The sequence below is a fragment of the Lutra lutra genome, chromosome 4 (assembly GCF_902655055.1).
Source record: "Lutra lutra chromosome 4, mLutLut1.2, whole genome shotgun sequence".
NCBI lineage: Eukaryota > Metazoa > Chordata > Mammalia > Carnivora > Mustelidae > Lutra > Lutra lutra.
This window is the reverse complement of record NC_062281.1, coordinates 27,467,379-27,482,497: the sequence shown is the minus strand read 5'-3', so window position 1 is coordinate 27,482,497 and position 15,119 is coordinate 27,467,379. Positions and strand designations below refer to the sequence as shown.

Sequence of the window (15,119 nt, the reverse complement as noted above, 5' to 3'; positions counted from 1 at the left end):
ATGGCACATGATCCTTGTAATGTGCTCTAGGATTCAGTTGGCTAGTATTTTGTTGAATATATTTATACCTAAGATAATTAGGAATTTTGGTCTGTAATTTTCTTAAACTGTCCTTTACTGGCTTTTATATGAGGGCAATACTAGCCTTATAAATCAGTTTAGAAGAGTGTGTTCTTCTCAACTTTTTGAGACACTTCTCTAAGGATTCGTATTAATTCTTCCTTAAAGGTTGCTAGAATTCACCAGTAAAGCTATCTTGTTCTGGGTTCCATGTTATCAAATTTTTTGGCATATAGATATTCATAGTCTTTTGATACTATTTGTATTTCTGTGGTATCTGTTGTAATGTCTTCTCTTTCATTTCTAATTTTTTTAAGATCTGTTTTAGAGAAAGAGCAAGCAAGTAGGGGGAGGGGCAGGGAGGAGGGAGAAGGACAAGCTGATTCTGTGCAGAGTGCAAAGCCCAACACAGGGCTCAATCTCAGGACCCTGAGATCATGACCTGAGCCAAAATCAAGAATCAAATGCTCAACAAACATTGCCATCCAGGCACCCCTCATTTCTGATTTTATTGGACTCTTCACTACTTTTTCTTCATCTAGCTGAGGGTTTGTCAATTTTATATTTCAAAAAAATTAAAAAAAAACTACTTTTAGTTTCATTGATCTTATCTTTGTCTTTCTTATCACTTATTTATGCTCTAGTCTTTATTGCCTTCCTTATTTTTTTCCCTTCCTTATTCTTAAATTTGGATTAGTTTGTTCACCTTCTTAGAGTTCCTTGTATGTGAAGTTAGATCATTTGTGATTTTATGTATAACCAACATGCAGTGTGATATTAGTTTCAGAGTACAGCATAATGATTCAACAATTCTATGCTAATGTAAGTATTTATTACTGTGGATTTTCCACTTAAAACTGTCCTTGGTTCATCCCATAGGTTTTATTAGGTCGTGTGTCTATTTCTTTGTGTTAAGATATATTTTAGGGGGCGCCTGGGTGGCTCAGTGGGTTAAAGCCTCTGCCTTCGGCTCGGTTCATGGTCCCAGGGTCCTGGGATCGAGCCCCACGTCGGGCTCTCTGCTCAGGAGGGAGCCTGCTTCCTCCTCTCTCTCTCTGCCTGCCTCTCTGCCTACTTGTGATCTCTGTCTGTAAAATGAATAAATAAAATCTTTAAAAAAAAAAAAGATATATTTTAGATTTCTCTTTTGATTTACTCTTTGATCCATTGGTTATTTAGAAATGGCTTTAATTTTCACATATTTAATTTTCCAGCTTTTCTAATGTTACTGAGATTTCTCATTTTATACCATTGTGGTCAAATAAGACATTTGATATGATTTCAACTTTAAATTTGGTAAGACTTGTTTTTGTGATAACATATGATCTCTCCTGGAGAACATTTTCTGTACACATGACAAAAATAAGTATTTTGCTGCAATTGGATATTCTATATATGTCTGTCAGCTCCATTTGGTGTAATACATAGTTTAATTCCATTATTTCTTTACTGATTTCATCTCTACATCATCTCTGCAATGTTGCTATCTATTTCTGTCTTTGGATCCGTTAATTGCTTACTATATTTAGATGTTCCAATGTTGGGCATATATACATATTTATAATGGTTATATTCTCTTAATGAATCGACCCCATTGTCCTCATATAATGGCCTCCTTTATTTCTTGTTACAGGTTTTGATTCAGTCTATATTCTCTGATTTAAATATAACCACTCTTGCTCTTTTATTGTTATTTGAAGGGAATATCTTTCATTATTCTTTCATTTTCACTGCGTGTCCTTGATATAAGTTCCTTATAGGCAGCATACCATTGGATCTTTTTTTTTTTTTAAATTTATTCAGCCATTGTGTGTCTTTTCACTGTATAAATTTTATCCATTTACATTTGGAGTAATTTTTGATGGATAAAGACTTACACCAATTTAATTGTTTTCAGATTGTCCTGTAGTTCCTTTGTATCTTTTTCTGTCAATGTGAAGTGATTTTTTTTTTTTTATAGTGGTATGCTTTTTAAAAATCTTTTGTGTAACTACTATAGGTTTTGCTCTGTAATTTTCATAAGACTTAAATAAGACATAACAGTTCATTTTAAGCTGAAAATCATATATAAAAGCTCTACACATCTATTTGCCTCCATTTTGTTTTGTTTTGTTTAAGATTTATTTATTTATTTTGAAGGGGACAGGGAGAGAAAATTTCCAGCAGATTCCCTGCTGAGCACGGAGCCTGTTGCAAGGCTCCATCTCACAACCCTGAGATCATGACCTGAACCGAAACCAAGAGTCAGATGCTTAACCAACTGAGCCACCCAGGCACCCCATCCTATTTCATTTTCCATGTCATAACTTACATCTTTTTTAAATATTGAAATATATTGATTTACAGCACCACATTAGGTTCAGGTATACAACATTATAATTAAAAAACTCTATATATTATGCTGTATTTAACACAAGTGTAGCTACTGTATATCACCATACAAAATTATTATGATTGACTGTATTCTCTATTCTGTCCCTTTCATCCTCATGACTTATTATTTTCGTAACTAAAAGCCTGTACCTTCCACTCCTATTCACCATTTTTTGCATATCCCCCAACTTCCCTCCCATCTGGCAATGAACAGTTTTTCTGTATTTGTGGGTCTGTCTCTGCCTTTTTTTTATTTGTTAAATTCCACATATAAATGAAATCATATGGTCTTTGTCTTTTTTTGTCTTATTTTATTTAGCATGATACCCTGTAGGTCCATCCACTTTGTTGCAAATGACAAGATCTCATTTTTTTTTAAACAACTGAGTAATATTCCATTTGTGTGTGTGTATGCCTATCAATGGACACTTGATTTCTTCCATATCTTGGCTATTGTAGATAATTCTGCAATAAACATAAGGGTACATATATCCTTTTGAATTAGTATTTTTGTTTTCTTTGTGTAAATACCCAGTAGTAAAGACAACTTTGCTGTATAAACTATTCTTAGTTGGCAGTTTATTTTTCTTTCATCACTCTGAATACATTATCCTATTCTCCCCTGTACTTGCAAGGTTTCTGCTGAGAAATCCGCTGGTAGCCTTGTGGTATTTCCTTGTATGTGATTTATTTTTGCCCTTCCTGCTTTCAAAATCCTTTCTTGAGTTTTTATATTAAAAGGTTTGATTGTAAGGTATCTTGGTGAAAATCTCTGGTTCAGTCTGGGGATTTTTGAGTTTCATGGACTTGGATGTCCATAATTCTCATCAGACATAACAAGTTTTTAGCCATTATTTTTTTGAACTAGATTTCTACCCTTTGTTTTTTCTCCTCTTTCTTTAGACTCCCATAATGTGTGTATATGCACTTCTGATAGTGTTCCACAGATCCCTTAAGTGTTCATTTTTTTTTTCATTATTTCATTTTAATCTCCTGGTAAATTTCAGGAGATTGTTTTCAAGTTTGCAGATTCTTGTTTCTGCTTCATGAAATAGGTTGTTGAAGCTCTTTAACACAACAAATGAAATGAAAAGATGTAGTATTCTTCTCTGAAGTTTCCTTTTGGTTCTATTTTATGATTCCCAACTCTTTGTTGGACTTCTCATTTTGTTCATGTATTGTTTTACTGAGTTCATTGAGTTGTCTCTGTTCTCTTGAATCTCTCAGAGCTTCCATAAAATTGTTTTGAATTCTTTTTCATGTAAACTTGTATCTTTTCTATTCTTTGAGGTCAGTTTACTAAAAATTATTTTATTTCTTTGGTGGTATCATATTTTCTCATGTTCCCATTGGTTTTGAGTTGATATGGCTGTACTGAGGAAGTAGTCTCATCTTCTACCCTTTTTGAACTTGTAGATTGATTTTCACCTACAGAGGCATTGCCTGGATGGGATGTACATTCTGGGGAAGGTAAGTGGTGTAGTCACTCAGTTCCTTCATTTGTGGTTACTACTGGTGTTCTTGGTGACCAAGGATGCAGGTGTCTGCAGTAGTATGATGGCCCGTTGTTGGTAAAGGCTGCTTGGGTCCCCCTATTTTCTATTTTGCCTGGGGAGGGGTTTTCTTGTTCAGAGGATTCCTCTAGATGTCTGGTTTGGTGCACTAGTACTCAGCAATGGCAGAGCCAAGATCCTGGGATCAGGACTATGCAGAACTTCTAAGGCACCAGGGGCACAGGCACAGTTGCTGAGTCAGTTGTGCAAGTGTCTGAGGAGTAGGCATGAGAAGATAGCCCATGGAAACAAAGTCTATGTCTTTCAGGTCCCCTGCTGTGACTTGGGCCCAGATAGTGTAGAGGCAGCAAAAATGATACAGTAGAATGAGTCCAGAATAACAGGGTGTAGCAAAGTCCTGTTCTCATATTTTCTAATTGTATGATTGTTGTGGCCCAAGTTAAGTTTTAATATACAGGACTTCTTTATTTGAAGAACAAAGAATGCTATAATTTTAAGATGCCTACAATGACACACCACATTAAACATTAAATAGTGGAAATTAAAACTATCTTCAGTAAAACATTACTGTCATAGCACCATTGTTTTTGTTTTAACCTAAACTATTTATCCTAAAATAGTTGAAATTTCAGGGCAATTATAGTGAAGATTTTTTAAAAATTCCTTTAAGATAGTCTCTTTATTTCTGGGAAATGTAAGGGTGTGATCAGGGGTGCCTTGAGTGGCAGAGGCAAATTGATGAATCTTATTTCAATCATGAATAAAGGAACAAAGTAATAACAATCTAAAGAAATATTTTCTTTGGAGAAGTGGTAAAGTACTTCAAAATTCTAAAATCAAGTTTTACCTTATCACTAACAGACTTAAGATCTTATAAACACTTCCTTCTCTAGCTTTTGTGCTATCTTTTTTGCACCTTTAGACTATCCAAACTCTTTCATTACTTGTGATTCCAATACAGTAGAAATTGTAACAGTTTCTGTGGAAACCATATTTTAAAACCAATAAGTAATAATAGACTTTAATCATACATAAGAAAAGTAGTAAATTTTTTATTAGTAAATCTTTTGAACTCTCATAATTTACTTCTTCCTGCTGGTTCTTAGTTGTATGTGTGATTTTTTTTTTTTACTTTGGCATAAAAAACTTGTTTCCCTCTTTTTATATTGCACTCCAACTTTCAGTGAATAATATTCTCTTAGCTTTATTATCTACTCCTAGATCTCTCCTCTGATTTAGCTCCAATATCTAACATTTATTCTGTTAAATGACTCTAAACTACCTAAGTGAGGGTAAACACAAGAACAAAGAACAGTAGTTCTTTGTGTCCATAACACATCTTTTATGCTAAAATAGGGCTAAACCCTTTACCCAGTTAGTGTTACAACTTGGGTTTAAAAGCACTTAAATCTGGTCCCTTTCAAACATTTTTAAAGAAATTCTGCCTTGGATTATGTGCTTGTAACAAAGAGGCATGATTTCAAATGCACCCTGTGGAAAGATGCTTAGCTCAAAACTGTTTAATCATCAAGCTTTCAGTAAGTTTTTTTGTTTGTTTGTTTTGTTTTGTTTTGCTAGTGAAGGGCACTGTCTCCATGTGGGTGGCTGCTGACTGATCAGGGTGTTAGTTGCTGAAGGTGCTGGGGTGGCTGTTCAATTTTTTAAAACAAGACAGCAATGAAGTTAGCCACATCAATTGATTCTTTCATGAATGTTTTCTCTGTAGTGTGTGATGTTATTTGATAGCATTTTAGCCACCTTAGAACTTCTTCCAAAATTGGAGTCCATCCTCTTAAACCCTGCTGCTGCTTTGTCAACTAAGTTTATGTAATATTCAACAATCTTCACAGCATCTTCACCATGAATAGATTTCCTCTCAAAAAAACCCACTTTGCTCATCTGGAAGAAGCAACTCCTCATTTGTTAAAGTTTTATCCTGAGATTGTAGGAACTCAGTCACATCTTTAGGATCCACTTCTAATTCTACTTCTCTTGTTATTTTCACATCTATAGTTACTTCCCCCACTGGAGTCTTGAACCCCTCAATATCATCCATGAGGGTTAAAATTAACTTTCTCCTAGTTCCTGTTTATATTCATATTTTGACTACTTTCCATGAATCATGAATGCTCTTAATGGCATCCAGAATAGTGAATCCTTTCCAAAAGACTTTCAATTTATTTTTCCCAGATCCATCAGAGGAATCACTCTCTATGGCAGCTATAGCCTTATGAAATGTACTCCTTAAACAGACTTGAAAGTCCAAATTACTCTTTGATCCATGAGCTGCGGCCAGATGCTCTTTTAGCAGACATGAAAACATTAATCTCATTGGTCATCTCAATCAGAGCTCTTGGCGACCAGGTGCATTGTCAATGAGCACAAGTATTTTGAAAGGAATCTTATTTTCCTGAGCAATAGGACTCAACATTGGGCTTAAAATAGTCAGCCATGTTGTAAACATATGTATTGCCATCCAGGTTTTGTTTTTCCACTTGTAGAACACAGAGTAGATTTAACACAATTCTTAAGGGCTCTGGGATTTTCAAGGTGGTACATGAGCATTAGCTTCAACTTAGAGTCACTAGCTATTTAGACCCTAACAAGAGAGTCAGCCTGTCCTTTGAAGCCAGGCATTCACTTCTCTCTAGCTAAGGTCCTAGATGACATCATTTTTCAATATATGGTGGTTTCATATACATTGAAAGTTTGTCTAGCCTCGCCACCTTCATTAATTATCTTAGCTAGATGATCTTCTCAACAACTTGCTACAGCACCTTGAACTATTATGTTATGGAGACAGGTTTTTTTATTTTTTATTATTTTATTTATTTTTTTGACAGAGCATAAGCAGGGACAACAGCAGGCAGAGGGAGAAGCTGGATCCCCTCAAACAGGGAGCCCAATGCAGAACTCGATCCAAGGACTCTGGAATCATGACCTGAGCTGAAGGCCGATGCTTAACTGACTGAGCCACCCAGGCACCCTTCTCTCCTTAACCCTCATGAACTAAAGTTTACTTCTGCAGTTTTCTCACCTTTCTCAACCTTCATAGAACTGAAGAGAGTTAGGGCCTTGCTAAGGATGAATTTGGCTTAAGGGAGTGTTGTGCCTAGTTTGATCTATTCAGACCACTTCAACTTTTTCTATACTAGCCATAAGGTTGTATTATTTTCTCATCATTTGTTTGTTCACTGGAGTAGCACTTTTAATTCCCTTCAAGAACTTTTCCTTTGCAACTTGGCAAACTGGGGCAAGAGGCCTACCTTTCAGCCTATCTCAACTTTTGACATGCCTTCTTCACTAAATTTAATCATTTTAGCTTTTTTAAGATTTTATTTATTTATTTGACAGAGAGAAATCACAAGTAGGCAGAGAGGCAGGCAGAGAGAGAGGAGGAAGCAGGCTCCCTGCTGAGCAGAAAGCCCGATGCGGGGCCTGAACCCAGGACCTGGGATCATGACCTGAGCCGAAGGCAGCGGCTCAACCCACTGAGCCACCCAGGCGCCCCTCATTTTAGCTTTTGTTTTAAATGAGAGAGGGGTGCCTTGGTGGCTCAGTCAGTGTCTTTGGCTCAGGTCATGATCCCAAGGTCATGGGATAGAGCCCTGAGATAGGGCTCCTGCTCAGTGGGGAGCCCCTGCTTATTATTTAAGATAAAATCTTAAAAAAGATAAAGCGAGAGATGTGTAACTTTTGTTTACTTGAACACTGAGAGCCCATTATAGGGTTATTAATTAATATTATTGTGTCTCAGAGAATAGGGAGGCCTGAGGGGTGAGAGAGAGAGGCAAGAAAATGGCAGGTCAGTGGAGGAATCAGAACACACACATTTTTTTAGCTCACCATCTTACATGGGCATGCTTGGTGGTACCCTAAAATAATCACAACAGTAACATCACTGGCCCCAGTTCATCACAACAAATAGAATGATGAAAAAGTGTGAAATATTCCAAGAATTACCAAAATGTGACAAAGTGAAGAAAATGGTATCAATAGACTTGCTTGATATAGGGTTGCCACAAATTTCTGATTTGTATAAAAACAAATGCAATATCTACAAAGCTCAATGAAGTGAGATATGTCTGTATTTCTGTTGAAATCCAATATATTCTATCTTTTCCTAAATATCACCTCTTCTGTCAAACTTTTCTTACCTCCCCAGACACCTGAGGTCTCTGGATGAAACTTCATAGCCATCAATACCTTTCTTATAGGACTTAGAATTAACTCTCATTGAAGAGAGTAATTTCATTTAACTATTCAAGCCTAAGAATCTATTGCTAAAAAAACTGGAAAATTGCTTGCTAAAATGAATTAAAATTATTAAAGTCAATGCTTGCTTCCAGTAATAGCTTGCAAATGATACTAAAATTAACATATGAGTTATTCTAAGTTTATAATCAGTCTCAAGCTGATAGAAGATCTGGGAAAAAATTTTAAATAGAATCCTTGCTCTAAACATACAGAAGTGCTTCCAGGATACTAGAAAAAGCATGTTGAAATATACATGACCAGTTTTGCTGCTTTTGCCTTATGTAATCAACTACCACAGGTGTTTCCTTGTGCTGTCTGAATTGCTTAAGTTAACACATAACAATGGCAATTATTCTTGTGCTTTGTGATTTATTTATTAAAAGGTATAAAGTACAGTCATAATATTAAAATTATACTTTCTAATGGATTTTGTTAGCCTGGATTGCAAATGTCATAGCATTCAACAAAAATGTAATGTATATACCACAAAACTTAGTTGTTTGATATGTGCAATGCCATTAACTAGTTTCAATCCATTTTTTCATGACCTTGATGTGTCAGCTGAGGAGGTGAGCTCATCTCAAACATCTTATCAAGGAGATACTGGCGAGTTAGCTTAAAGAACTACACTTTTCCTGACAGCCTCCAAATATTAATGATTTCAAGGACCACCCCTAATGTCCCTGTTAGCTTTATGCCTGATTGTTTTCAACAACAAAACCAAGAAAATATTTCCAACTTCTCAAAAGGCATAATATATACTCACTTTCTTCACGGTTTTCTATCTGAAATGATGCTCTTCCCTGGCAATCCCAGCCAAAGATTAAGCAGATCAGGAATACTAGAACTCTCTGTCTACCATGCAGCTTCTTTACCAGTTAATCTTCAATCTAAAGCTCTCCAATAGGGTTGCCCAGGACTTATTTGTTTTGTTATCTTAGGTTCTCCCTAACCAATTCCATTTTATCCTCCCTTTGTGTTTCACAGGCATAATCCTGCAGTAGACCTCTTCCATTCATAATTGTGTCAGCATTTACTGTTGTGGACGATATAACACAACAGTCTCAGAAGTGGGATTTGAGGACCGCATCACTTATCACTTTGCCGACAAAACCCTCATTACAGGGAGTTTGTGAGACACGGGTAATCCTTAGCAAAAAGTAGTGCCTCAGTTGCTTTAATTCTCACTGATGGTGACTTAGCAACTTGAGAGAATGTTTTGGTAAAGGGTAGTACCCTGGTCATTGCAGCGTTTTAGGAATTTGAGAAATTTAAGGGAAATCATGCACGCTAAGACAATGAAATTGACTAGTTATTAATAGTGTGGATGCCTGATGAAGTGGTAATGAAAAGCAGAGGGAAATATTTATTTTTTTAAAGATTTTTATTTATTTATTTGACAGACAGAGATCACAAATAGGCAGAGAGGCAGGCAGAGAGAGAGAGAGATTGGAGGAAGCAGTCTCCCCGCTGAGCAGAGAGCCAGATGCGGGGCTCAATCCCAGAACCCTGGGATCATGACCTGAGCTGAAGGCAGAGGCTTTAACCCATTGAGCCACCAGGTGCCCCAGAGGGAAATATTTAAAGAATGGAAAACTAAGAGTAAAGACTCCCTAGCAGCTTACAAAGTAGCCATTATTAATTCCCATAGAAGAGTGGACAAACCAAAGACAATTAAATGCTCAACTGAGGCAAATCTGCTCTATCAGTATTTTTTTAGAAAAACTGACTCTAAAGCATGGGGCAGGGAATCTAGTGCATGTCCCTTAGGATTTGGGCTCCCCAGACTCTTCTGAAACTTCAGAGTCTGAAGAGCTGACCTCCCTTTTAAAAGATAGCATTCTCCTGAGCCTAAGAAAACATCACAACTCAGGGGACACTCCAGAAACCTCTCCCCCGAAAGTCAGTAGGAGACCCATCAGGACTTGCCTTACCACCTCTCTGGCTGCCAGATAACAAAGTAAAGTGCCAGTATAATTCAAGCAGCAACACCTGGATCTGATTAAGAAGGTAGCTGTGTACCTCAGAAATTGAGACTAGTTTTTGAGGGTGCTTAACCAGGAGAGCTGGAACATAGGACCAGATAAGGAAGAGATTATTCACATGAGCTCACATACCTAAGACAAAGCTCAACATCCCGACAAGTATCTTAGGGCATGACTCAGACTCTCTAATAGAGTGGCTTCTAGAAACCTGGAGAAAGTGTGGCTTATTTTGAGTGGAGCTGAAAGGTCAGATTTGCCAACACAAATGGTAGAGAAAGAGATTAGAACGCTCAGAGAATTGGACATGCTGGGATGGATGTATTTTATAAGGCCAGAGGTATCACCAGAGGATCATGTTACCTAAGATAGAGATAACCTACTCTTTACAGAGGCTACCAGGTGGATACTGATGAGAGGGACACCGAGAAGTTCCATGGTGGCTTTCCTCTGCAGGCCGGGCTCATGATAGGAAAGACTGTTAATGAGTTTGGCTCATTGATATCAATGGGGATGATGGGGCCCCAAAGCAATGTTTGTTTGGTAGGTGGAAACAAACGCCAGAAGCCAAGAGCTCTTCATGTCAAAATGGCAGCAAAAAGGGCTTGACTTACAGATCCTACCTAGTAGGCCTATCCAGGAACTTACATAAACCATAGGATCTGGTCAGGGAGCCCACTTTATAACAAAGAAACCATAGGAGTAGTCCCATGACCGTGGAATCCACTGGTGTTACTACATATCATACTATCCAGAAGCAACTGACCTGAGAAAGCTGTGGATGGCTTAGTGCATGTGCAGCTGCTGCAGTACCTTATTAGGGACAGTATCTTACGAGATGAGGTGTCCACACTGAATACAGAACTCAATAAGGCCTTGTGTCCTTAGTAGGAAGATGCATGTGTCTGAGACCAAGATGTGGAATAATGAGTGTCCCGGTTACTTTCTGTGACCCACTGGAAGGTTTAGGCTTCCCATCCTCATGCCTCTGAGATTACAAGGGTAGTGGTCCTACTTCCAAAATGGAATGAACCTTCTCTAGCCAAGCAATGTACAGAGATTCATTGAGTTATAAGATACAGGTGTTACCTGGGCATCTTTTTCTTTCTAGGTATCTAGAGACATGAGGAGTCACCATGTAAGTAGGAACAATTCACCCTGATCTGCAGAAGGAGCCATTGTTTACTTGCTGTTAAACAATGGAGGTAAGAAGGATTATGTGTGGAACTCAAGCAGCCCCCTGGGAACCTATTGTTATTTTTCTTTCCCACCTGTGTATACCAAGTGTAAGTGCAGAAACTCCAGTGTGACAAGAGAATAATTTCTAGGTGCCCACATCCCCTTAGGAATGGGGATTTGAATTACTTCACCAGGGAAGCCCCTGAAAGAGTATGAATGACCACCTAAGGGAAAAGGAAATTTAGAATGGTTAGTGAAGGGGCGGGTATGGTTAGAAGTACTCGTGACAGCCCAGGCTTCCCTGCAGTGGTGTTAGAACTTATCCCACTACCTACCTTCATAAATTCCCCCTCAGGAATTTGAAGTAGTTGCTGTCAAAACAGGTTACAGGGGAAGGGTTTTGCTAAACATGGGGTATGCTGGTGCAGATATCACCAATTGCTGGACAGATCAGCCAATTACTTAGCCTGTTAGATATACTGGAGTCTGGACACTTTGCCTAATGCAGAACTCCTCTACTGGGCAGTCTTTACTCTGAAACTCCCATTAAGTCGCTGAGAATTTGTCATGTCTGCATCATGATCTTTGCCTCAATAATTTTACACTTCTAACTCCATCTCAGTGTCTGTTTCCCAGAGGACCCAGTGAATGCAATTGCTGTGTTAATGATAGTCTCAATAGATTTTAATTTTATAAATTCCCAGGACCTTTCATAAACTTGTCTCACGCACAGTCCTCACTTAGTATCTAGAGCTAATATAGATATAATTACTTTATCCACCTCCACTGCATCTTGTCAGGAAGGAGATTTAATAGATACCTAATTTTGATAAACCTTACATCTCTGTGGTCTTGAACTTATAAGACTAAAATTCTCTTTTTTAGTCAGTGTGCTACAAAAACAAGTAGCTTTTATGCTTCACAGAACACACAATTTATTCCAACGTATTATTCAGTAAGACTATGAAATGTAATTCTTCACCACCATTCATAACTAGTATTAATAACTACAGAACAGTGTTAGTGAAAAGCAGGAGTAGGCGTTTCAAGGATACGTGAATATGATTTATATAAAAAGTGCTTTAAAAACTGGCTGAATACAATTTCTTATTCTGGGTAATTAAAGTGGGTGATTTTTCTTTCTAATCCTTCTTTTGTATTACTTCATTTTGTTAATTCAGAAAAGACTCATTATTTTTGTTGAACCAAGGAAAAAAAATAAACCTCGTGAACCCCCTTCCCTCCAAAAAAAAACAAAACAAAACACAGTTCTTGGACTCCTTTGAGGTCGGCTAATATGTGATCCTAAGAGTTATAGTTAGCCATTATATACATACACACATGCATCCTTAAAATTATAAAATATACTCAGGGCGCCTGGGTGGCTCAGTGGGTTAAGCCGCTGCCTTCGGCTCAGGTCATGATCCCAGGTCCTGGGTTCAGGCCCCGCATCGGGCTTTCTGCTCAGCAGGGAGCCTGCTTCCTCCTCTCTCTCTGCCTGCCTCTCTGCCTACTTGTGATTTCTCTCTGTCAAATAAATAAATAAAATCTTTAAAAATTATAAAATATACTCCTCCTTTAAGATAAATTAAAAAAAAATTGGCAGAGTAGAAATTGGCTACTGAGGGAAAAGATGCTGTAGGTTGTTAAATGCAATAGAGTGATGAAAGCTCATATGAACAAATTTGAATGTATAGGTTAAAAAAGTTACTGTTAAAGAAATGGTTAAAATACCTACTTACATATGAGTTTCCTAAAATAAAATATTGAATCTTTGTCAGAATTTATTGTAGAAATCGGAATACAATGTGTGTTTAAAATACACTGTAGGTTTAAGGAAAAGATTACCTCTACTTGAATGCAATGTAGGCACTAAGCAGTATAAACTGCTTCTTAAATAATAGGATTGAATTAACTACTGTAATAACACTGTTTTGCCCACAAACATATATGGACTGAGGGTTTTGGAGGACAATACCATAACTATGGAAAGAGGAGAAAATAAGTTGAAAAAAAATCAAATATTCTGACTAAGAAAAGTAGAAATCAGAGGTATGCATATTAATGTGAATATAGAGAAATCAATCCAATTCAACATACAATTAGAATATCAGCAAAAGTACTCTACTGAATCTGTTCTAGAAATACTCATTAGAAAGAAAAAATCAAAAATAGCTTCTGCTGAAAGAAATACAACATCAGACCTCTTTGCCCTGAGGTATCTGCCTTTAATTATTTCCTCAGTACATTCTTCTAGTTTAACTTTAGTATTTATTTTTTTTTCATTTTTCTTCCCATTTCAAATACATTTCTTCTTACTTATTATGCAATATATAGTCTTATATTTTCATGTCCTTTCAGACAAACTTTCTCTGTCACTAGATTCTTGTCAATAGGTACTTTGAAGTTTGAGTGGCTCTATTCATTTAATGGGTCTATTATTGTGGTTTCTAAAAAAGGTCATTCCACGTTCACCAGAATTACATTTTTGGAATTTATAATTTTTCATGGCATGAACGTGAGAATAACTAAAAAGTCAATATTAGAACTTAATATTTTTAAAAAGCTGAGCATTTTAGTACATATATTCTGATGTCCACCTTAATCCTGAAAATAATGTCTTGTGATCATGATACTGAGTTAGAGAAACTTAAAGGTTAAGACATAATGTATTTTCCAAAAGCATATAGATGGTATAATAGCAAAATTTTGTTTTAAATTGACGACTTTTTTATTGAAAAGGTTAGATTTTCTACTATGAAACATAGCATAACAACAACAAAAATATATACTCCCAAATCTGCAAATCAGTTGGGCAAATCAGCATAGATATTTATAGGTAGACAAAATATAAATCTCTTGTTCTATAAATCCAACTATTTTTTTTTATTTTTTTTTTAATTTATTTGACAGAAATCACAAGTAGGCAGGGAGTAGGCAGAGAGAGAGGGGGAAGGCAGGCTCCCCGCTGAGCAGAGAGCCAGATGCGGGGCTCGATCCCAGGACCCTGAGATCATGACCTGAGCTGAAAGCAGAGGCTTTAACCCACTGAACCACCCAGGTGCCCCTAAATCCAACTATTTTTATATTACGTTTTATTTCATTGATTCTGCCCTGTTACAGTGTCATTATATTAAAAAAAGTGTTTAGATTTTTGCACCTAAATCCCCAAACAATTTTGTGTCTATATGTACTTGTCGCTAAAGGCAAAATTATTTCTATAACAAATATGTGTGCCCCGTTTAGGACATTGTGTACACAGATTGTTTTATAGCACAAGGATCCAATATATGTTGTTTTCAGTGTAATCATGTCTTAATTTTCCTTTTTTATTTGCTCTCTGACTCCTTCTCAGAAATCAATACTATGATGGAAAGGTATAAAATATTCACAAAGGTGTCAGAATTTGAATCAGATGAAATAATGCTTTTCACTATTATATAGGATTTTTCTTTTGTTTTTCAAAATGAAAAGAGTTTTACTCCTTGCCTGATTTTAAAAACAAATTATATTCCTTAAAAGAATCTACAAGAAAATTGAAAATAAGATTCAAAACAAAAACCAACAATAGAACCATGCAAATATAATATGTAGAGAAAAACTTAGAATTTTGAAAGATAACCTTTAGGATAGCTATATTTCCCTTTTACTCTGACATGTTTATTTCAGTGAAAGAAAGAAAACTAACTTTCAACCTTTCCACTTTTGTACTTCTTGGTGTCTGAAATTCATTTTTTTTTTTTTTTTTAGGGTT

General features: G+C 36.6%; 1 long non-coding RNA gene across 1 annotated transcript in view; it reads left to right on the top strand.

Moving 5' to 3' along the window:
• The window catches only part of LOC125096751 (uncharacterized), a 63,247-nt gene that overhangs the window by 30,836 nt on the left and 17,292 nt on the right, over positions 1 to 15,119 (top strand). Inside the window, exons 2-3 of the long non-coding RNA XR_007126380.1 lie at positions 9,192 to 9,347; positions 11,298 to 11,391. This is a non-coding gene — a long non-coding RNA (uncharacterized LOC125096751). The remainder of the gene's footprint in view (positions 1 to 9,191; positions 9,348 to 11,297; positions 11,392 to 15,119) is intronic.